This window comes from Oncorhynchus gorbuscha, linkage group LG16 (assembly GCF_021184085.1).
Source record: "Oncorhynchus gorbuscha isolate QuinsamMale2020 ecotype Even-year linkage group LG16, OgorEven_v1.0, whole genome shotgun sequence".
NCBI lineage: Eukaryota > Metazoa > Chordata > Actinopteri > Salmoniformes > Salmonidae > Oncorhynchus > Oncorhynchus gorbuscha.
The window spans coordinates 62,441,405-62,464,947 of record NC_060188.1 but is presented as its reverse complement, the minus strand read 5'-3'; the positions used below and the strand labels follow the sequence as shown (position 1 = coordinate 62,464,947).

Sequence of the window (23,543 nt, the reverse complement as noted above, 5' to 3'; positions counted from 1 at the left end):
AGTACAACAGATGTAGACCTTACAGTGAAATGCTTACTTACAGGCTATATACAGACATTTGTTAGTCAGGCTTATTGAGGTAGTATGTACATGTAGGTATCGTTAAAGTGACTATGCATATACAGTGCCTTGCGAAATTATTTGGCCCCCTTGAACTTTGCGACCTTTTGCCACATTTCAGGCTTCAAACATAAAGATATAAAACTGTATTTTTTGTGAAGAATCAACAACAAGTGGGACACAATCATGAAGTGGAACGACATTTATTGGATATTTCAACTTTTTAAACAAATCAAAAACTGAAAAATTGGGCGTGCAAAATTACCAGCCTTTCAAAGCACTTCATGGCTACGGACATGAGTGCTACGGGTCTGTAGTCATTTAGGCAGGTTGCCTTTGTGTTCTTGGGCACAGAGACTATGGTGGTCTGCTTGAAGCATGTTGCTATTACAGACTCAACCAGGGAAAATGTCAGTGAAGACACCTGCCAGTTGACCAGCTCGGAAACAGGATTGCATGGCGGAGAAGGTACAGTGGGATTCGAAATGGTCGTTAATCTGCTTGTTAACTTGGCTTTTGAAGACCTTAGAAAGGCAGGGTAGGATTGATATAGGTCTATAGCAGTTTGGGTCTAGAGTGTCACCCCCTTTGAAGAGGGGGTTGACCGCGGCAGCTTTCCAATCTTTGTTGATCTCAGACGATACGAAATAAAGTTTGAACAGCCTAGTTAATAGGGGTTTTAATTTTAGAAAGAGAGGGTCCAGATTGTCTAGCCCGGATGATTTGCAGGGGTTCAGATTTGCGGTTCTTTCAGAACATCAGCTATCTGGATTTGGGTGAAGGAGAAATGGGGGAGGCTTGGGTACATTGCTGTGGGGGGCGCAGGGCTGTTGACCGGGGGTTAAAGAGAGGAGATCTCCAATGAGGAGGTGCCAATGTAGGTTACGTTTTAAAGACACGTGTATGTGGGACCGGGAACATTGCCCTGCCCTGCCTCCAGACTCTGAAGTGGTTCCATACAGCGCCTCCGTAGCTGTCGTTTTTCTTCCTGTGTGGGAGCCAGGCAGCCACTTGGTAACCTGATCCCAGATCTGTTTGTGCTGTCTTGCAAACAACCACAGGACTTGTCATGGCAGCTCAAACAGATCTGGGACCAGACACTGGGATCGCCTCCTGGGCCAATGGCCACAACTGGAGAATGGAGTAGAGAGTGGGACAGAAGAGCTGGGAACTGGGTGCAGATACAGCTTCTCAGCATTAATAGGCTATTATTGTTTGGCCTTGAAAATACCTTTTGTAAGAATGAGTAATGACGACAATAGAGGATCCCTCCGTTGAATAAATATTATTATATTTTTCTACCTTTGATCCATTCATGCATTGTTTTTCAGTCTTTTGCTTTGTGTGTTTACTGAAGTGCCCTAGTTGGTAGGTATCATGTATCAAGGTAAGACCCATGTGCAGACTGTGTGAAGTAACAATGTTTATTGTAACAACAGGGGCAGGCAACGACAGGTCAAGGCAGGCAGGGGTCGATAATCCAGAGTAGGAGCAAAAATACAGGATGGCAGGCAGGCTCAGGGTCAGGACAGGCAAGGGTCAAAAACCAGGAGGACGGAAAAAAGAGAAGCTGGGAAATGACAGGAGCTGACAGGAAAACGCTGGTAATGTAACGTTGTTCGTCTGTTGAAAGAAGAGAGTCGGACTGAAATGCAGCGTGTAGGTTACTCATGACTTTAATGAAAGAATAGCGGTACATGAAATAACTTAAAGAAGAAAACAACAAACGGAACGTGAAACCCATTACAGCCTATCTGGTGACTACAACACAGAGACAGGTACAAACACCCACGAAATACAAAGCGAAACTGAGGCTGCCTAAATACGGTTCCCAATCGGAGACAACGATAAGCACCTGACTCTAATTGAGAATCGCCTCAGGCAGCCAAACCTATACCACACCCCTAATCAGCCGCAATCCCAAATAATACAAACCCCAATACGAAACACAACATATAAACCCATGTCACACCCTGGCCTACCCAAACATATAACAAAAACACAAAATACAATGACCAAGGCGTGACAGGTAAGCTTGACAAACAAGACAAACTGTCACAGACAGACAGAAAACACAGGTATAAATACCCATAGGATAAGTGGGGAAGATAGACGACACCTGGAGGGGGTGGACACAAGTACAAGGACAGGTGAAACAGATTAGGCGTGACATTAGGGCAATTTTTCCGATGCACAGCTAGCCTCTGAGTCTTTGTGAAGTTTTCCTCCTTCAAGTTTTATATTGTTAGACAATAATTTAATATGATTTGAGATTGCATCAGTTAACTCTGGCAAGAAAGGGAAAAGGCAACATAGCCAGCCTATTCCTCACACTCCATGATGTCACCATCAGGCTGTTTTTCCGTTGAGAGAAGAGAACACTCAAGGAGTTTACGAGGAGAGAATATTCCTCTCTCTTCCAAGATGATTGGCAAGTTAGTTTCTCCTTGTGAGGTGTGGGGAATATGTGTTATTAAGAGAGGGAAACAGAGGGAGAGAGATTGGGAGAGAGAATCAGAGAGAGTGAGAGAGACAGGGAAAGAGAGAGGTGAAGATGGCAGTGCTAAGAAGCCCACTCTGGCTGCCTCTCCTCTCTTCTCATTTCCTCTCATCTCCTCTCATGTTTCTCTCTGAGTGAGATATCGAGTGGACACTAGAGGCTACAGCCAATACTCTCGCATATCCCACATTGACAGGTGGCTCTTCAGAACAAACCCCACATTGACAGGTGGCTCTTCAGAACAAACCTACCACACATACACGCAGCGGATTTATGCAATATAATTAATCTGTTTGGCCTGGACACAAAGGGCTGTGAGACAGGTTTAATCCTTGACACATGGAAAGTGGGATGTATAAGGAGGGTACGGGGCAACAGAAGACAAACGGCAGAGGGGCTAAGAATCTTGGAGATCGGGAAAGGGACAATAAACACAGGGGGAAAGTTTGCAGGACCCCGGAGAGGGCAGATCCCAAGTGGACAGCCATAACCCTCTGCCCAAGACGATAGCGGGGAGCCGGGTTCCGGTGGCGGTCCACCTGTCGACGATACCTCGTGGGAAGAGCGGTCCGAGCTCTCTTCCAGGTACGCCAACAGCGGCGGACGAACATCTGGGTAGAGGGTATGTTGACCTCTTCCTCTTGCTCCTGGAAGAGCGGGGTCTGATAACCCATGGAGCACTCGAAGGGCGAGAGCCTAGTGGCCGAGCAGGGAAGGGTGTACTCCACCCACATGAGTTGCTGGCTCCAGGTGGTGGGATTAGCCAAGGCGAGGCATCGAAGAGTTGTCTCCAGGTCCTGATTAGCACACTCTGACTGGCCATTGGATTGGGGATGAAACCCAGAGGACAGGCTGGCCCGACAACCCAATGAGTGTGCTGAATGCCTTCCAGAACCGGAACAAGAAATGAGGACCACTGTCGGAAACCATGTCCACCAGAAGTCCATGGCAGTCTCATTGGCAGAAGGTAGCTTGGGGAGGGGAATTAAATGGGCGGCTTTGGAAAACCTGTCCACCACGGTGAGGATAGGGGTGTTGCGGAGGGCGACCAGTGACGAAGTCCAGGGATATATGTGACCAGGGATGGTTAGGGACAGGAAGAGTTTGAAGGAGGCCAGCCGGAGTTGCCGAGGATTCTTGTTCTGAGCACAGATGGCGCAGGCGGCGACGAATGCGGAGACGTCAGGAACCATGGTGGGCCACCATCGCACAAAGGCCAGGGTCCGACGGAAGCAAGAGTGGCAGGCAAGCCTGGAGGAATGAGGGACAAACATCCGGTTAGCCGGGCCCGCCTCACGGGCCTGGTTTTCTATTCCCCAGATGAGGGTAGCCGCAAGGCATGATTTAGGGGGAATGGTTTCGGGGTTTGTGGGTGTATAAGTGGGGCAATCGCGGCGTGAAAGTGCGTCCGGCTTAACATTCTTAGACCTCAAGGCGGTAGGAGATGGTGAAGTTGAACCTGGTGAACAACAGGGCCTATCGAGCTTGCCTGGAGTTGAGACGCTTGGCGGTGCTGCGATATTCTAGGTTCTTGTGATCCATCCACACTATGAATGGAAGTTCTGCCCCCTCTCACCAATGTCTCCACTCCTCAAAGGCCATCTTCACTGCGAGTAGTTCTCTGTCCCCCACATCACAATTCCTCTCTGTGGCATTAAGGCGATGGGAGAAGAAGGCAGCTTAAGGTCAAGCGCAGAACGCTAGGACAGGACAGCCCCCATTCCAACATCCGAAGCATCTACTTCCTCCATGAACTGACGGGAAGGGTTCTGATGGATCAATATGAGAGCTTTGGTGAAGTGGTTCTTAACTTCTTATGGTATAGTGGACAGTTGCGTCCCACTTGGGCAAAAAACAGGGAAAATGAACAGCGGCAAATAAAAAAATGATATAAAAATCAAACTTTTATTAAATCACACATGTAAGATACTCAATTAAAGCTACACTCGTTGTGAATCCAACCAATATGTCAGATTTAAAAAAGGCTTTTTGGCGAAAGCATAAGAAGCTATTATCTGATGATAGCCCAATAGTAAACAAAGAGGGTAGCATATTTCAACCCTGCAGGCACTACACAAATCGCTGAAATAAAATATAAAACATGCATTACGAGCTTCTTTGTTGGCACTCCAATATGTCCCATAAACATCACAATTGGTCCTTTTTTTCAATTAATTCCGTCCATATACATTGGGGCAAAAAAGTATTTAGTCAGCCACCAATTGTGCAAGTTCTCCCACTTAAAAAGATGAGAGAGGCCTGTAATTTTCATCATAGGTACACTTCAACTATGACTGACATATTTATCCAAATGTCCATTTATTTGACGGGTTTGATCCAGAAAAAAACAGCTTCCAAAAAAACGCAACGTCACTACAAAATATTTCAAAAGTTGCCTATAAACTTTGCCAAAATATTTCAAACTACTTTTGTAATACAACTTTAGGTATTTTTAAACGTTAATAATCGATCAAATTGTAGACTGGTCTATCTGTGTTCAATACAGGAAGACAACAAACCAACGCTACTTTTCACGTCTTGCGCAACTCTCAACAGTGTTACCCAGTTCCTAGATGGCCTACTTCTTCATTGCACAAATGAATAACCTCAACCAAATTCCAAAGACTGGTGACATCCAGTGGAAGCGGTAGGAACTGAAAACAGGTTCCTAAGAAATATAATTTGCCAATGAGAACTCAGTGAGCAGACAGACCAAAAACAAGAATTCTGAACGGCTAGTCCTCTGGGTTTTGCCTGCTACATAAGTTCTGTTATACTTACAGACATGATTCAAACAGTTTTTGAAACTTCAGAGTGTTTTCTATCCAAATAATATGCATATCTTATATTCCTGGCATGAGTAGCAGGAAGTTGGAATTGGGCACGCTATTTATCCAAAAGTGAAAATGCTGCCCCCTATACCTTAAGAAGTTAAGGTCCAGGAATGCCCGGTCAGCAGCTGGGGACCACGTGAACGGGACCTTGGGAGAGGTGAGTGCTGACAAGGGGGAAGCCAAGCTGCTGTAACTCCGGTTAAAACGGCGGTAAAAATGGGAAAATCCTAAGAAACATTGCCGCTGGGTTGGGGCCAATCCAGCACCGCTCTCACCTTTCCTGGATCCATCTGCACATTCCCAGCAGCGATGACGTATCCAAGGAAGGAGATGGTGGAGCGATGGAACTCACATTATTTGGCTTTGATGAACAGGTGGTTCTCCAGGAGACGCTGGAGGTCTTGTTGGACATGGAGAATGTGTGTTTCGAACAGGGATTCTGGGTTCCAGGCACTCTCAGCAGCCAACGTGCGGAAATCAACCGCATAGTCCGCCACACTGTGGGAGTCCAGGCAACCTCGCTCTACAACGTAGAGTCGAAAACCTTTTTCACCTAAGCCACGAAGTCCTCCAGGCTGAAACACATGACAAATTGTTGTTCCCACACTGCCGTAGCCCAGGCGAGAGCCCTCCTGGACATTAACGTTATGAGATATGCTATCTTCGAGGGGTCAGAGGGGAAGGAAGAGAGCTGGAACTCGAAGATGATTGAACACTGGGAGAGAAACGCCCAACAGGTTCCTGACCCTCCAGTGAAACGTTCCGGAGGAGGTATGTACATTTACATTTACATTTAAGTCATTTAGCAGACACTCTTATCCAGAGCGACTTACAAATTGGTGCATTCACCTTATGACATCCAGTGGAACAGTCACTTTACAATAGTGCATCTAAAACTTAAGGGGGGGTGAGAGGGATTACTTATCCTATCCTAGGTATTCCTTAAAGAGGTGGGGTTTCAGGTGTCTCCGGAAGGTGGTGATTGACTCCGCTGTCCTGGCGTCGTGAGGGAGTTTGTTCCACCATTGGGGGGCCAGGGCAGCGAACAGTTTTGACTGGGCTGAGCGGGAGCTGTACTTCCTCAGTGGTAGGGAGGCGAGCAGGCCAGAGGTGGATGAACGCAGTGCCCTTGTTTGGGTGTAGGGCCTGATCAGAGCCTGGAGGTACTGAGGTGCCGTTCCCCTCACAGCTCCGTAGGCAAGCACCATGGTCTTGTAGCGGATGCGAGCTTCAACTGGAAGCCAGTGGAGAGAACGGAGGAGCGGGGTGACGTGAGAGAACTTGGGAAGGTTGAACACCAGACGGGCTGCGGCGTTCTGGATGAGTTGAAGGGGTTTAATGGCACAGGCAGGGAGCCCAGCCAACAGCGAGTTGCAGTAATCCAGACGGGAGATGACAAGTGCCTGGATTAGGACCTGCGCCGCTTCCTGTGTGAGGCAGGGTCGTACTCTGCGGATGTTGTAGAGCATGAACCTACAGGAACGGGCCACCGCCTTGATGTTGGTTGAGAACGACAGGGTGTTGTCCAGGATCACGCCAAGGTTCTTGGCGCTCTGGGAGGAGGGGTGGCCTGGAGAGACTCACTGCTGATAGTGGTGTTACTGGGGGGCTGGCAGGCTACTGTCGTGGCCGGCTGCCTCACAGATAATCCGCGGAGTTGCTCCAGCAATGTATTCAAGGCACAGTCATAGCGTTCTGCCAGGGAATCCGTCCAGAAGACCTCAAAGTAACTCCTCATTACTCCCAATGGTGGCTCCTTGGGAGGAGATATTGTTGTGGAGCTGGTCCGAGTCTGCTGGGTCAGTCCTGACCAGTTCGTACTATCAGACCTGCAGACAGTTTGAAGTAACAAAAGATTATTACAAAAATAGGGGTCAGGCAAACGACAGGTCAAGGGCAGGCAGAGGTCAGTAATCTAGAGCAGAGTCCGAAAGGTACAGAACGACAGGGCACGCAAAATGGTCAAAACCAGGAAAACTAGAAAACAAGGACTAGAGCGAAAACAGGAGTACGGAAAAAACGCTGGTAGGCTTGACAAGACAAGACGAACTGGCAACAGACAAACAGAAAACACAGGTATAAATACACAGGGGTTAATGGGGCAGATGGGCGCAGCCTGGAGGTGGGTGGAGACAAGCACAAAGACAGGGGAAACAATCTTTTTTACTTTTAGTTTTACATACGAGCTTCAAACAGCTGAAAATACAATATTTTTGGTTCTGGAAAATATATTTCACAGCAGTTTAGATGGTACAATGATTCTCTACACTATACATGCTTGTTTTGTCAGAAACTGAAATTAGGCAAACTATTAGAATTTTTTCAACCAGGAAATGGTGGGGTGATTTCTGCATAATGCAGCTTTAGGTCAGTGTCATGGTTACAGTCACGGTCACTTAGGCTATTATAATAATGATATAGCATGTGATGCATCTTTCCAAATGGTCATTGTTATTGTCAGAGACTCGTGGCCTCACTAATGACTGTAAATTAACAGTCAATCCGTAGTGGCTACCCAGTACACAGATGATGATCATTGTGACATGTGAGCAATGTTCCCTCTAAGCTGCGTGCAGGCTCGAAGCTCCCTGTGACTGCCATGCATAACAAATATCAGCCCGCACAGAGTAGCACGAGATTGAACTTCACTGAACTTTCTAGAGTTTTCCTCCTTAGTTAACATTGTCAAAGTTTCCCTTTACTGTGGGAATTGTGATCGAGTCAACGCAATATTAGCCACTTTCAATGCAACATCCCGAAACAAAACAAACTATGCAAGACTTAGTATGCAAAACTAAATATGCAAGCGATTTTCTTGTAGGCAGAACACATCAGTGCGTGATTCTTTTGCATTGCCATACAGACTCAACACGTACTCTACACAGACCGTTGCAGCATAACCAATCAGAGCTGCAGTAAGCCTATATGCAAATTGCCATAATGGATCTATGCCATTCAGTTTCAACTGGACTGTGTTAACAGCAGTGAACAGGTGGTCGTGAATAGATGCGCTTTTAAAAAAATATCAAAGCGAGAGCTGCATTTGTTTGTTTATTCTTTGCTAGTTAATGAGTTATTAGCACAGTTATAAATCATTTGTAGTCAGCAATGGGGGAGTGGTTGCTTCCAACAAGAGCACAAAATGTGTGCATTTAAAGCCATCTTTGAAAAGCGATTCAGGAAAATAACTGTTTTAATGCCTAAAAGGGGCACTGTTGTATTTTTAGACTGTCTTGAATAAGTTAAGTAGCCAATAGGCATAGCGTAGTATAATTGGTCTGATTCTCTGTAATAATGGTATGGGAATAATAATGAATTTGATTTTGTAAAGTGGGAGAAGTGGATAAACAAGTTAATTAGTTAGGTTTTTTTTCAAATGTCTCATGGAATGCAGGCCTACATTGAACACCACATATTGGCTGCTACTGTGGACTGATTGATAGAACAGCTATTTCCATGTTAAAATGTTATGGGATGTGTTTTTCTCCATAGTTTTTGATGGTAGACCACGCTGGTAGGACTACATTACGATCAAATAACCACAGTAGCCTACTTGACCACTGTTAAAACTATAACTTAAAGCAGTTACAGCCTCAGTGCTCACAGTAAACACGCACCGGAAGTTGCACAGAAGTTTCACAACGTTGAAGGGAACATTGCTTGTGAGTCAGTTGTCTACTGGCTGAAAATCTGAAATTGTGTGTTTTTCTGTTTTATGCAAGAATTAAATTGAGGCTAAAGGCAGGCGGAGTGGTCTGGGCTTAATCAGGCTCTAAATCTGAATATGTTTCTGTGTGGGGTGTCAAACAGGATGTGGGGCCTGTAAACCTCTCTGCTCTCTGAAACATTTCTCAGTCGTTAGGCAGCCTTGGAAACATCTTTTGTGTGGTATAGGCCTTGTACAGTGCAGTACAGGGGTGTGGTCAGCCAGCCAGAGTTCCCTATTTTACCACTCACCACAAACTGACTGGAGTGTTTTCCATCACAACCCAGAGAGCAGTAATATTCTCCAGCTTATTACTACCCACATTTTCTACGGACTTGTCATGTTGTAAGTTGACGATCCAAATTTGAACAGTTGGAAAATGTGTAAAATGCTTACCACAAATGCTTAATCCTCGGCCCTCCCTCTTCTCTCTACTGAAGCTAGAACTATTTTTTTCTGAGACAAAGACAAGCTTTGTCAGCACAGCCAGGACATTTGGAAGTGAGAAATGTGCACTCGTCCACCAAGGCATCTGGTGCTTTTGATTTCTAAAATACTAGTATATTCAAAGACATGAATAAAAGAAGCACATATCTTCCTACTAAGGACGAGCAACACAGACACAGGTCTCGAAAAGTTATTTACCATACAATGGGGTGATTGTGTCCTCTACAATCTGTCATACACATGAGCTAAGCCTAAGGTAGCCTAAATCAAATGACCACAGTGTCCTGAGGGAAGGGAGACAAATAACAGGATTGAAATAAAATATCTTCTCAAAACAACTGCGTCTCCACCTCTCCCACCGCCTGTACCTCAGCTTGGAAAAATAGTCTGAGTGGGGAGGGAGACTTCCTGTGTGTGCTAGACTGTGTGTGTGTGTGTGTGTGTGTGTGTGTGTGTGTGTGTGTGTGTGTGTGTGTGTGTGTGTGTGTGTGTGTGTGTGTGTGTGTGTGTGTGTGTGTGTGTGTGTGTGTGTGTGTGTGTGTGTGCGTGCGTGTGTGTGTGTGTGTGTGTGTGTGTGTGTGTGTGTGTGTGTGTGTGTGTGTGTGTGTGTGTGCGTGCGTGTCAGAGAGAGCGTGAGAGAGAGGTATAGGCAGCAGACAGGCTGCTTCCGTGTCTTGATCTGTGTGTGTGGAGGCAGTAGCAGCTGGACTACTCTTGGCCCTGCTGCTCTTTCTCAGTGGCTCTCTGATCCAAAGGTCTGGCTGGCGTGTTGCTCTCTGTGCATAGACGCTGTATGTGTAGTCTGTCCAGCTCAACTCCGGTAGGAGTCAGTCAGTGTGTATAGGGGGAGTTACAGTGCAGGGCAGTTTCTGTGAAGGTGTCGTCAAGACCATTGCTGTTTTCTTTCTGTGAGTACACTCTCTATGACACTCTATCCCTCTGTCTCCCTTTCTCTTTCACCCCCTTTTGATATCTATGTTTATGTTTTTAGAGCTCAGTCTCAGTCTGTGACCTTTTCATAAGTTGGTTAAAGGTAGTCAGGTTGAAACATAAAACCTTTTGAGGTATTTGAGGACATTAGTTGGACAATTGAAAATTAAAAATATTTTTTTTTTTATGGCTGATCTTAACAGATATCCACATACCTTTTTTAGTAACATTATGGGCTAAATATACCAGTCACTTTTTCTCTGAAGTAACAACCTGCTATATAATGCTAGTGTTGGTCATAGTTCACCAGTAGTTCCCCTCTTTAGAGTCTTGGTTATTTAAAGGCTGACTGAGGCTGAAGCCTGCCCTGGGCTGAGCCATGCAGAGTGGGTCACACATCAGAGGATGTGATGAAGCAGTGTGATATTCAACCCAACATCCTTTCTCCAACCCACTGCCAAACTGGGGCCAGCCAGGACTCAGGAGCCACCCACCCACTGTTTACTGTGGTGGATAATGCTGAGGAAATGAATCAGGCTCCTCCATATTCATGTTAGCTACAGTATGTTCAGCTAGCATTACACTATGTTCAGCTAGCAATGAGAGAGATATATATTTTAAGGGTATTACGAGGTGTATTTGGTGTATTATACCCCAAGTACATTTTTTGTTGTTGTGTGGTTGTTTAGGTAGACCTAGATCTACAGTATTCTGTGCACCACTGCTTGTTGTAGCATCTGTCATCTCCATGGTGTGATTCCTATATAGCCAATATATGGAATCGTATGTAACCATCTGCAGTCCATTCATTAAAGGACTGTGTCAGTCTTAATATTAAAGGAATAAGCACAGAGACACCACTTAATGTGTGGGTCTATGTGGTGGGCATCTCCTCTCAGGAAGTTGACTGAGAGTTGCCTATCAGTGACAGAAGCTATCACTAGAGTTTATATGCAGAAAGAGGGAGAGTGGAGATGTCTGTCAGTGCTACCAAGCTCCATTAACCTTCTGATGGTAGGAGCATGCCCCTGTGCCCTATATCCACATCTGCTCCCCTAAACAGAAACACTGAGCCTGGGCTGGGTAGAGAGACTGGACTGGTAGCCCGCCCACAGCACCTGCTTTATTGTACCTTCCCTATGAGATCAAGATACACAGTTCATTGGAGGGAGGTCTCCGACTGTGTGGGACTATAGACTGGAAGACGTTTAAAGTTCAACTTCCTGTGGACTGGTTTCATAGGGTAATTTTCTTAAGATTATGATATAAATAGTAGCCTATTTGGTTGTTGTGGTTCATGGGATGTTTGTTGTCAAAGGTATAGCGTAGCAATGTTCTCCAAATGGTTTGTTGTCTCTCCTTTAGGGTTCAAATGGATAAGAGGATGTCTCAAAAGTGTTTCACTCACATCTCAATCCCAAACAGATGTGAAAAAGACGCAATCACGTGATGGAGAGCCATGTGAGTGAGAGGTGCTTAGGAGCGCGCAGCTCTCAGGGAGAAGATCACAATGCAGCACTCCAGGCCAAGGGCACAACGACCACTGGCCGCAAAAGACATGGATTTTTTAGGGTGTATTACGGCCACAAAAGGGATGCCACTGTAAATTTTGAGGAATTATCAAGTGCTTGTCAAATTGTGAATGAGAGATGAACGAAGAGTGAACAGCCTGCGCAAAAAAAACTAAGCAGAGCTCATGCCTTTCAAGCTACTTTTTTCAAATCATCATTAGAGTCTCATCATGCAGCCTTACGATGTATTAAACATCAAAACATATAGCCCAACTGTTATGCTGGTGAATGAGGACCCAAAAGCGACTTAACGAAAACAGAGCCTTTATTCCAGTATATGACAAAAGTAATAATCCTGGAAAAATCAAGAAGAAAACAAAACAGGAAAAAACTTAAATCCACTCGTAGTAACGAGGACAGACTGGAGACTCGACCATTGACTGCAGGTTGCTTCGGGAAGGCACCGACCGTAGCAGACTTAGACACCTGCTCAAACACAGCATCTGAAGGAGACAAAACACGACAGGGCGAGACAAGGACACAGAACAGCCAACATCATACGAGGATCCGACAAGGACAGAAGCGGAAAACAAGGGAAGAAATAGGGCTCTAATCAGAGGGCAAAATAGGGGACAGGTGTGAAAAGAGTAAATGAGTGAGTTAGGAGAATGAGGAACAGCTGGGAGCAGGAACGGAACGATAGAGAGAAGAGAGAGAGGGAGGGGGAGAGAGAGGGATAGAAAAAGGGAACGAACCTAAAAAGACCAGCAGGGGGAAACGAACAGAAGAGAAAGCACAAGGACAAGACAATATATGACAAAACATGACAGTACCCCCCCACTCACCGAGCGCCTCCTGGCGCACTCGAGGAGGAACACTGGCGGCAACGGAGGAAATCATAGATCACAAACGGTCCAGCACGTCCCGAGAAAGAACCCAACTCCTCTCCTCAGGACCGTAACGGAAGACGAAGAAGAGGGAATCTAGGGCTACTACTCTAAAAAAAATGAGACACGGGTAGAGAACTGTAAGCTTTAGAGCAAACAGGACCAAACAGGCCAGGAGAGTAACAACTAGGGACAGACTGAGACACAGCAAGGCTAAGACCAGGAACAGGAGAGAGGCGGTGGCTGTGGACAGACTGAGACACAGCAAGTGCAGGAGCAGGACCAGGAGAGATGCGGTGGCAGGGAACAGACTGAGACACAGCAAGGGCAGGAGAGATGCGGTGGCTGGGGACAGACTGAGACCCAGCAAGACCAGGAGCAGAAGCAGAAAAAAAGTTATCAGACTTATTCTGCGCGCAGTCCGAACAAGCAGCCACGAAACGGCCCGTGTCACGCTCCTGAGTAGGCCACCAAAACCGCTGGCGAATAGAAGCAAGCGTACCCCGAACGCCGGGGTGGCCAGCTAACTTGGCAGAGTGCGCCCACTGAAGAACAGCCGGACGAGTAGAGACAGGAACGAAAAGAAGGTTACTAGGACAAGCGCGCGGCGACGGAGTGTGAGTGAGTGCTTGCTTAACCTGTCTCTCAATTCCCCAGACAGTCAACCCGACAACACGCCCATCAGGAAGAATCCCCTCGGGATCGGTAGAAGCCACAGAAGAACTAAAGAGACGGGATAAAGCATGAGGCTTGGTGTTCTTAGTACCTGGGCAATAAGAAATAACGAACTCGAAACGAGCGAAAAACAACGCCCAACGAGCATGACGCGCATTCAGTCGTTTGGCAGAACGGATGTACTCAAGGTTCCTTTGGTCAGTCCAAACGACAAAAGGAACGGTCGCCCCCTCCAACCACTGTCGCCATTCGCCTAGGGCTAAACGGATGGCGAGCAGTTCGCGGTTAGCCACATCATAGTTACGTTCCGACGGCGACAGGCGATGAGAAAAATACGCGCAAGGGTGGACCCCATCGTCAGTATCGGAGCGCTGGGACAGAATGGCTCCCACGCCCACCCCCGACGCGTCAACCTCGACAATGAACTGTTTAGTGACGTCAGGTGCAACAAGGATAGGAGCGGATGCAAAACGCTTCTTGAGGAGATCAGAACAACAATCATACGACCGGTGAGGAGGAAGGGAGTTGGTTCTGGACCGACTGAAGACCGTGCGCAGATCATGATATTCCTCCGGCACTCCTGTCAAATCACCAGGTTCCTCCTGTGAAGAGGGAGCAGAAGAAACAGGAGGAATAGCAGACATTAAACACTTCACATGACAAGAAACGTTCCAGGAAAGGATAGAATTACTAGACCAATCAAAAGAAGGATTATGACACACTAGCCAGGGATGACCCAAAACAACAGGTGTAAAAGGTGAACAAAAACTCAAAAAAGAAATGGTCTCACTATGGTTACCAGATACTGTGAGGGTTAAAGGTAGTGTTTCACATAATATACTGGGGAGAGAACTACCATCCAAGGCGAACATGACCGTGGGCTCCCCTAACTGTCTGAGAGGAATGTCATGTTCCCGAGCCCAGGCTTCGTCCATAAAACAGCCCTCCGCCCCAGAGTCTATTAATGCACTGCAGGAAGCTGCCGATCCGGTCCAGCGTAGATGGACCGGCAAGGTAGTACAGGTACTTGACGGAGAGGACAGTCTAGTAGCGCTTATCAGTCGCCCTCCGCTTACTGATGAGCTCTGGCCTTTAACTGGACATGAAATGACAAAATGACCAGCGGAACCGCAATAGAGACAGAGGCGGTTGGTGATTCTCCGTTCCCTCTCCTTAGTCGAAATGCGAATACCCCCAGCTGCATGGGCTCAACACCTGAGTCAGTGGGGAAAGATGGTAGTGTCGGAGAGAGGGGGACACAGTTAACGCGAGCTCTCTTCTATGAGCTCGGTGACGAAGATCTACCCGTCGTTCAATGCGAATAGCGAGTTCAATCAAAGAATCCACGCTGGATGGAACCTCCCGAGAGAGAATCTCATCCTTAACCTTAGCGTGGAGTCCCTCCAGAAAACGAGCGAGCAACGCCTGCTCGTTCCAGTTACTGGAGGCAGCAAGAGTGCGAAACTCTATAGAGTAATCCGTTATGGATCGATTACCTTGACATAGGGAAGACAGGGACCAGGAAGCTTCTTTCCCAAAAACAGAACGATCAAAAACCCTTATCATCTCCTCTTTAAAGTTCAGATAATCGTTAGTACACTCAGCGCTTGCCTCCCAGATAGCTGTGCCCCACTGCCGAGCCCGACCAGTAAGGAGTGATATGACGTAGGCAATCCGAGCTCTCTCTCTGAGTATGTGTTGGGCTGGAGAGAGAACACAATATCACACTGGGTGAGAAAGGAGCGGCACTCAGTGGGCTGCCCAGAGTAACATGGTGGGTTATTAACCCTAGGTTCCGGAGACTCGGAAGACCCGGAAGTAGCTGGTGGCACGAGACGAAGACTCTGATACTGTCCTGAGAGGTCGGAGACCTGAGCGGCCAGGGTCTCAACGGCATGCCGAGCAGCAGACAATTCCTGCTCGTGTCTGCCGAGCATCGCTCCCTGGAACTCGAGAGTAGAGTAGAGAGAATCCATAGTCGCTGGGTCCATTCTTGGTCGGATCCTTCTGTTATGCTGGTGAATGAGGACCCAAAAGCGAATTAACGAAAACAGAGTCTTTATTCCAGTATATGACAAAAGTAATAATCCTGGAAAAATCAAGAAGAAAACAAAACAGGAAAAAACTTAAATCCACTCGTAGTAACGAGGACAGACTGGAGACTCGACCATTGACTGCAGGTTGCTTCGGGAAGGCACCGACCGTAGCAGACTTAGACACCTGCTCAAACGCAGCATCTGAAGGAGACAAAACACGACAGGGCGAGACAAGGACACAGAACAGCCAACATCATACGAGGATCCGACAAGGACAGAAGCGGAAAACAAGGGAAGAAATAGGGCTCTAATCAGAGGGCAAAATAGGGGACAGGTGTGAAAAGCGTAAATGAGTGAGTTAGGAGAATGAGGAACAGCTGGGAGCAGGAACGGAACGATAGAGAGAAGAGAGAGAGGGAGGGGGAGAGAGAGGGATAGAAAAAGGGAACGAACCTAAAAAGACCAGCAGGGGGAAACGAACAGAAGGGAAAGCACAAGGACAAGACAATATATGACAAAACATGACACCAACGTTTGTAGAACAACTAAAGTTACATTAATAACTCTAAATTAAGAATATAGGAGTACCTATTTCTTTGTTAACAACTCAACACAGATTAGCTGCATGTGCGCACACCCCCAAATCGTTTGGAGAAAATATTTATATTTTTTTCAGCTTTATTCAGTTGTATTCTTCATACTAATTCTAAGCAAATCTTGTCTGCAAAATGAACTAGTGTAACTCACAGCCGTTTGGCATAGCCAAATCAGGACCAGAGTTTGCTATTCTGTTCTTCTGAAATGGTCTACATTTTCTTCATATCATGTTTTATTAGACATGTATAAAATAAATAATGGATTTATTTTGAAGGTGTAGGCTATATTATATGGATTTATTAGACTTTAAAAAATGTAAATGATCCAAAGGTCTGCATCAGTGGCTTGTAGGCTATGTGTGGAAACCAGGAGACGCTATATGTGTTTATTTTAATTAATGGTCAGTTACTGTGAGACCGACAGTTATTTGCTTGACAATCACCAGCTGACGATATTTTGTGAATGCCACAGCCCTAACCTTGAGTCATGCACTACTACGAAGGTGAAAACAAATGTGGCCCTTGTGTCTTTGTCAGGATGCAGACTTTGCCTATATAGGCCCAGGCTCTGTCTCAGCGTACTGCAGAGACAGGTTTTACAAACAGTGAGCTGATTTCTAAATATTAGCTAATAATTATTTCCCTTTATTGCTTTTGACTCATGATTATTCAACAGACATTACCTCAGTGTTTGCTTCCTCAATTTCTGTTATTTCACTACATTTTCACATTTAAAGTTTCTCTTAGCTTTTCCTCAATTTTTGTATCACTTCCTCATCTTGGCTTAACATGTTTTACCAACTTTTCGATATGATTTACATAGGCCTAACTATTGTCACATGCATTTGTCTATCTAGCTGACGTACAGTACCAGACCTGTCTGTGAAAATGCAAGTGTGGATGGATGATATTCACACAGGCATGAGGAGAAGACATTGGGACCTAGCAACATCATATGACGGGCCACACACAGCACACACGTTTTGTTCTTCTATCCACGTGGGGACCTAAAATAGATTTCCATTCAAACCCCTACACCTAACCTAAAACCTAACCCTAAACCTAACTCACTAACCCCTTACCCGTACCATAACTATAACCCTAATTGTAACCCTAACCCTAACTCCAAAGCTTAAAATAGCCTTTGTCCTCATGGGGATGTGAGAAATGTCCCCACGAGGGAGAATTGTTTTACTAGCCTTGTGGGGACTTTTGGGGATTTTAGGTAACCACTTGGATAGATGAACCAATCCGATAAGACTGTAAGGACCTGCAGGTTCTCTATTTACAGTTCAATATAAAAAAATATACAAAATATACAAAATATGTATATATATATATATAAAGTGACATTGGGAACTTTCCTAAGGAGACAACCACCTTCTATAGATCAGCAGACCTGGGTTCAATGGATTCAAATAGTATTTGAAATCTATAAAATACTTTTATTGAATTTGCCCAGCGCAATGAATTTGTCCGGCGCAATGGAACATTTCAAAAGGGCAAAACTCTGCCCACCTGGCCGTCATCTCAAACTATTTTAATGTTTTAAAAAACCATTTGAACCCAGATCTGGGTAGATGATTTTGCTGGGAAGCCAGCTTGGTTTTATTTCTGCTCATGCTGCATTTCAATATACACCCCAGGAGGTTGTGTGAAAGCCTGGGCTAAAAATAAGAGGCAAGCTGCTTGTACCATGTCACGTTAAATGTGCTAAATGCCTTGCAGTGTTAGGGCTGGAGGTATGCTAACTGTGATGTTGGTTAATGTTTTAAGAACACATACACCCTGCATCGTTCCCTGACTGATCTGCCGAATGTGGTGACGTCTCACTTTCCATTCGTTTTGCCCTTTCTGGCCTGCTATCTCTTAGTATGCACTGTTTGGATCTCAAAGAATCATGTCTAGATTTTAATGCAACTTATTATAATGCAGAAGTGCCCTTTGCTTAGATTAGCTTTTTAGTTTATTGTAGAGTTGAAGTACGACTCAATTTGATTCTAAATAGGCCTTCCTGCAATAGAAATGGTAACTTTAGGTCTATGCTGTATGCTGCAGTAACTAGAGTAAATGCGGAAGCTGTCTGCCCTAAGCCCTCAGCTGATCCCTTTTATTGATGTAGGACACCAGAGGTAAATATGTACACAGTAGTGGAAAAAGTACACAATTGTCATACTTGAGTAAAAGTAAAGATGCCTTAATAGAAAATTACTCAAGTAAAAGTGAAAGTCACCCTGTAAAATACTACTTGAGTAAAAGTCTAAAAGTATTTGGTTTTACATATACTTAATGTAAAAAGTACATTTAATTGCTAAAATATACTTAAGTATCAAAAGTAAAAGTATAAATCATTTCAAATTCCTTATATTAAGCAAATCAGACGGCACCATAAAAAAAAAACGTAATTTACAAACGAAGCGTTTGTGTTTAGTGGGTCTGCCAGATCAGAGGCAGTATGGATGATAAAGGATGTTCTCTTGATAAGTGTGTGAATTGGACCATTTTTCTGTCCTGATAAGCATTAAAATGTAACTAGTACATTTGGGTGTCAGGGAAAATGTATGAATTAAAAAGTATGTAGTAAAAGTAGTAAAAGTCAAAGTTGTCCAAAATATAAATAGTAAAGTACAGATACCCATAAAATGACTTCAGTGGTACTTTAAAGTTGTGGTGGCAGCATCATGTTGTGGGGGTGCTCTGCTGCAGGAGGGACTGGTGCACTTTGCAAAATAGATGGCATCATGAGGCAGGAAAATTATGTAGATATATTGAAGCAACATCTCAAGACATCAGTCAGGAAGTTAAAGCTTGGTCGCAAATGAATCTTCCAAATGGACAATGACCCCAAGCATACTTCCAAAGTTGTGGCAAATGGCTTAAGGACAACAAAGTCAAGTTATTGGAGTGGCCATCACAAAGCCCTGACCTCAAATCCTATAGAATATTTGTGGGCAGAACTGAAAAAGCATGTACGAGCAAGGAGGCTTACAAACTTGACTCAGTTACACCAGCTCTGGCAGGAGGAATGGGCCAAAATACACCCAACTTATTGTGGGAAGCTTGTGGAAGGCCACCCAAAATCTAAATGTTTGACCCAAGTTAAACAATTTAAAGGCAATGCTACCAAATACTAATTGAGTGTCATGTTTTGTCTTATATCATCTTGTCATTTTGCTTTTCCTTCTGTTCGTTTTCCCCCTGCTGGTTTTTTTAGGTTCGTTCCCCTTTTTCTCTCTCCCTTCCTCTCTCTCTTCTCTCTATCGTTCCGTTCCTGCTCCCAGCTGTTCCTATTCCCCTAATCAATCATTTAGTCTTCCCACACCTGTTCCTTATCTTTTCCCCTGATTAGAGTCCCTATTTCTTCCCTTGTTTTCCGTTCCTGTCCTGTCGGATCCTTGTCTATTGTTCACCGTGCTGTGTCTATGTATCGCCCTGTCGTGTCGTGTTTCCCTCAGATGCTGCGTGGTGAGCAGGTGTCTGAGTCTGCTACGTTCAAGTGCCTTCCCGAGGCAACCTGCAGTTCTTGATCAAGTCTCCAGTCTGTTCTCGTCATTACGAGTAGAATTATGCCTTTTGATTGTAAAGTTACTTTACTGGATTAAAGACTCTGTTTTCGCCAAGTCGCTTTTGGGTCCTCATTCACCTGCATAACAGAAGGATCCGACCAAGAATGGACCCAGCGACTATGGATTCTCTCTACTCTACTCTCGAGTTCCAGGGAGCGATGCTCGGCAGACAGGAGCAGGAATTGTCTGCTGCTCGGCTTGCCGTTGAGACCCTGGCCGCTCAGGTCTCCGACCTCTCAGGACAGTATCAGAGTCTTCGTCTCGTGTCACCAGCTACTTCCGGTTCTTCCGAGCCTCCGGAACCTAGGGTTAATAACCCACCATGTTATTCTGGGCAGCCCACTGAGTGCCGCTCCTTTCTCACCCAGTGTGATATAGTTTTCTCTCTCCAACCCAACACATACTCAAGAGAGAGCTCGGATTGCCTACGTCATATCACTCCTTACTGGTCGGGCTCGGCAGTGGGGCACAGCTATCTGGGAGGCAAGCGCTGAGTGTACTAACAATTATCTGAACTTTAAAGAGGAGATGATAAGGGTTTTTGATCGCTCAGTTTTTGGGAAAGAAGCTTCCTGGTCCCTGTCTTCCCTATGTCAAGGTAATCGATCCATAACGGATTACTCTATAGAGTTTCGCACTCTTGCTGCCTCCAGTAACTGGAACGAGCAGGCGTTGCTCGCTCGTTTTCTGGAGGGACTCCACGCTAAGGTTAAGGATGAGATTCTCTCTCGGGAGGTTCCATCCAGCGTGGATTCTTTGATTGAACTCGCTATTCGCATTGAATGACGGGTAGATCTTCGTCACCGAGCTCATAGAAGAGAGCTCGCGTTAACTGTGTCTCCCCTCTCTCCGACACTACCGTCTTTCCCCACTGACTCAGGTGTTGAGCCCATGCAGCTGGGGGTATTCGCATCTCGACTAAGGAGAGGGAACGGAGAATCACCAACCGCCTCTGTCTCTATTGCGGTTCCGCTGGTCATTTTGTCATTTCATGTCCAGTTAAAGGCCAGAGCTCATCAGTAAGCGGAGGGCGACTGATAAGCGCTACTAGACGGTCCTCTCCGTCAAGTACATGTACTACCTTACCGGTCCATCTACGCTGGACCGGATCGGCAGCTTCCTGCAGTGCATTAATAGACTCTGGGGCAGAGGGCTGTTTTATGGACGAAGCCTGGGCGCGGGAACATGACATTCCTCTCAGACAGTTAGGGAGCCCACGGTCATGTTTGCCTTGGATGGTAGTCCTCTCCCCAGTATATTATATGAAACACTACCTTTAACCCTCACTGTATCTGGTAACCATAGTGAGACCATTTCGTTTTTGATTTTTTGTTCACCTTTTACACCTGTTGTTTTGGGTCATCCCTGGCTAGTGTGTCATAATCCTTCTTTTGATTGGTCTAGTAATTCTATCCTTTCCTGGAACGTTTCTTGTCATGTGACGTGTTTAATGTCTGCTATTTCTCCTGTTTGTTCTGTCCCCTCTTCTCAGGAGGAACCTGGTGATTTGACAGGAGTGCCGGAGGAATATCATGGTCTGCGCACGGTCTTCAGTCGGTCCAGAACCAACTCCCTTCCTCCTCACCGGTCGTATGATTGTTGTTCTGATCTCTTTAAGAAGCGTTTTGCATCCGCTCCTATCCTTGTTGCACCTGACGTCACTAAACAGTTTATTGTTGAGGTTGACGCGTCGGGGTGGGCGTGGGAGCCATTCTGTCCCAGCGCTCCGATACTGACGATGGGGTCCACCCTTGTGCGTATTTTTCTCATCGCCTGTCACCGTCGGAACGTAACTATGATGTGGCTAACCGCGAACTGCTCGCCATCCGTTTAGCCCTAGGCAAATGGCGACAGTGGTTGGAGGGGGCGACTGTTCCTTTTGTCGTTTGGACTGACCAAAAGAACCTTGAGTACATCCGTTATGCCAAACGACTGAATGCGCGTCATGCTCGTTGGGCGTTGTTTTTCGCTCGTTTCGAGTTCGTTATTTCTTATTGCCCGGGTACTAAGAACACCAAGCCTCATGCTTTATCCCGTCTCTTTAGTTCTTCTGTGGCTCCTACCGATCCCGAGGGGATCCTTCCTGTTGGGCGTGTTGTCGGGTTGACTGTCTGGGGAATTGAGAGACAGGTTAAGCAAGCACTCACGCACACTGCGTCGCCGCGCGCTTGTCCTAGTAACCTTCTTTTCGTTCCTGTTTCTACTCGTCTGGCTGTTCTTCAGTGGGCTCACTCTGCCAAGTTAGCTGGCCATCCCGGCGTTCGGGGTACGCTTGCTTCTATTCGCCAGCGGTTTTGGTGGCCTACTCAGGAGCGTGACACGCGCCGTTTCGTGGCTGCGTGTTCAGACTGCGCGCAGAAGAAGTCTGGTAATTTTTTTTTCTGCTTCTGCTCCTGGTCTTGCTGGGTCTCAGTCTGTTCCCTGCCATCGCATCTCTCCTGTTCTTGTTCCTGCCCTTGCTGTGTCTCAGTCTGTCCCTAGTTGTTACTCTCCTGGCCTGTTTGGTCCTGTTTGCTCTAAAGCTTTCAGTTCTCTACCCGTGTCTCATTTTTTTTTTTTTTGAGTAGTACCCTAGTTTCCCTTTTTTATCGTTTTTCGTTACGGTCCTGAGGAGAGGAGTTGGGTTCTTTCTCGGGACGTGCTGGACCGTTTGTGATCTATGATTTCCTCCGTTGCCGCCAGTGTTCCTCCTCGAGAGCGCCAGGAGGCGCTCGGTGAGTGGGGGGGTACTGTCATGTTTTGTCTTATATCATCTTGTCATTTTGCTTTTCCTTCTGTTCGTTTTCCCCCCTGCTGGTTTTTTTAGGTTCGTTCCCCTTTTTCTCTCTCCCTTCCTCTCTCTCTTCTCTCTATCGTTCCGTTCCTGCTCCCAGCTGTTCCTATTCCCCTAATCAATCATTTAGTCTTCCCACACCTGTTCCTTATCTTTTCCCCTGATTAGAGTCCCTATTTCTTCCCTTGTTTTCCGTTCCTGTCCTGTCGGATCCTTGTCTATTGTTCACCGTGCTGTGTCTATGTATCGCCCTGTCGTGTCGTGTTTCCCTCAGATGCTGCGTGGTGAGCAGGTGTCTGAGTCTGCTACGTTCAAGTGCCTTCCCGAGGCAACCTGCAGTTCTTGATCAAGTCTCCAGTCTGTTCTCGTCATTACGAGTAGAATTATGCCTTTTGATTGTAAAGTTACTTTACTGGATTAAAGACTCTGTTTTCGCCAAGTCGCTTTTGGGTCCTCATTCACCTGCATAACATTGAGTGTATGTAAACTTCTGACTGACTGGGAATGTGATGAAAGAAATAAAGCTGAAATAAATCATTGTCTCAACTATTATTCTGACATTTTACATTCTTAAAATAAAGTGGTGATCCTAACTGACCTAAGACAGGGAATTTTTTACTAGGATTAAATGGCAGGAATTGTGAAAAACTGAGTTTAAATGTATTTGGCTAAGGTGCATGTAAACTTCTGACTTCAACTGTAGGTATAGCAGACTGGGTCAGAGAGGGGTTGAAAATGTTATTGAAAACACGTGCCAGCTGGTCAGCGTATGCTCTGAGTATGCGCCCTGGTAATCTGCTTGACCCTGCGGCTTTGTTAATGTTAACCTGTTTAAAGGTCTTACTCACATCGGTTACGGAGAGCATCCAGAACAGCTGGTGCTCTCATGCATTGTTCAGTGTTGCTTGCCTTGCCCTAAAAAGCAATTAGCTCATCTGGTAGGCTCGCATCACTGCGCAGCTTGCGGTTGTGTTTCCCTTTGTAATCTGTGATAGTTTGAAATACTCTTCCACATCTGACGA

The 23,543-nt window shown here is 45.9% G+C and overlaps 1 protein-coding gene across 3 annotated transcripts in view; it reads left to right on the top strand.

The window, feature by feature from the left end:
- The window catches only part of LOC123998604 (cytospin-B-like), a 187,965-nt gene that overhangs the window by 30,169 nt on the left and 134,253 nt on the right, over window positions 1–23,543 (top strand). The window contains exon 1 of one of the 3 annotated variants that reach the window (XM_046303617.1): window positions 10,233–10,455. The exons of the other annotated variants lie outside the window; for them this stretch is intronic. The gene's annotated coding sequence lies outside the window, so the exon portion shown is untranslated. Of the gene's footprint in view, window positions 1–10,232; window positions 10,456–23,543 lie in introns of those variants that run through there. 3 annotated transcript variants of the gene reach the window in all.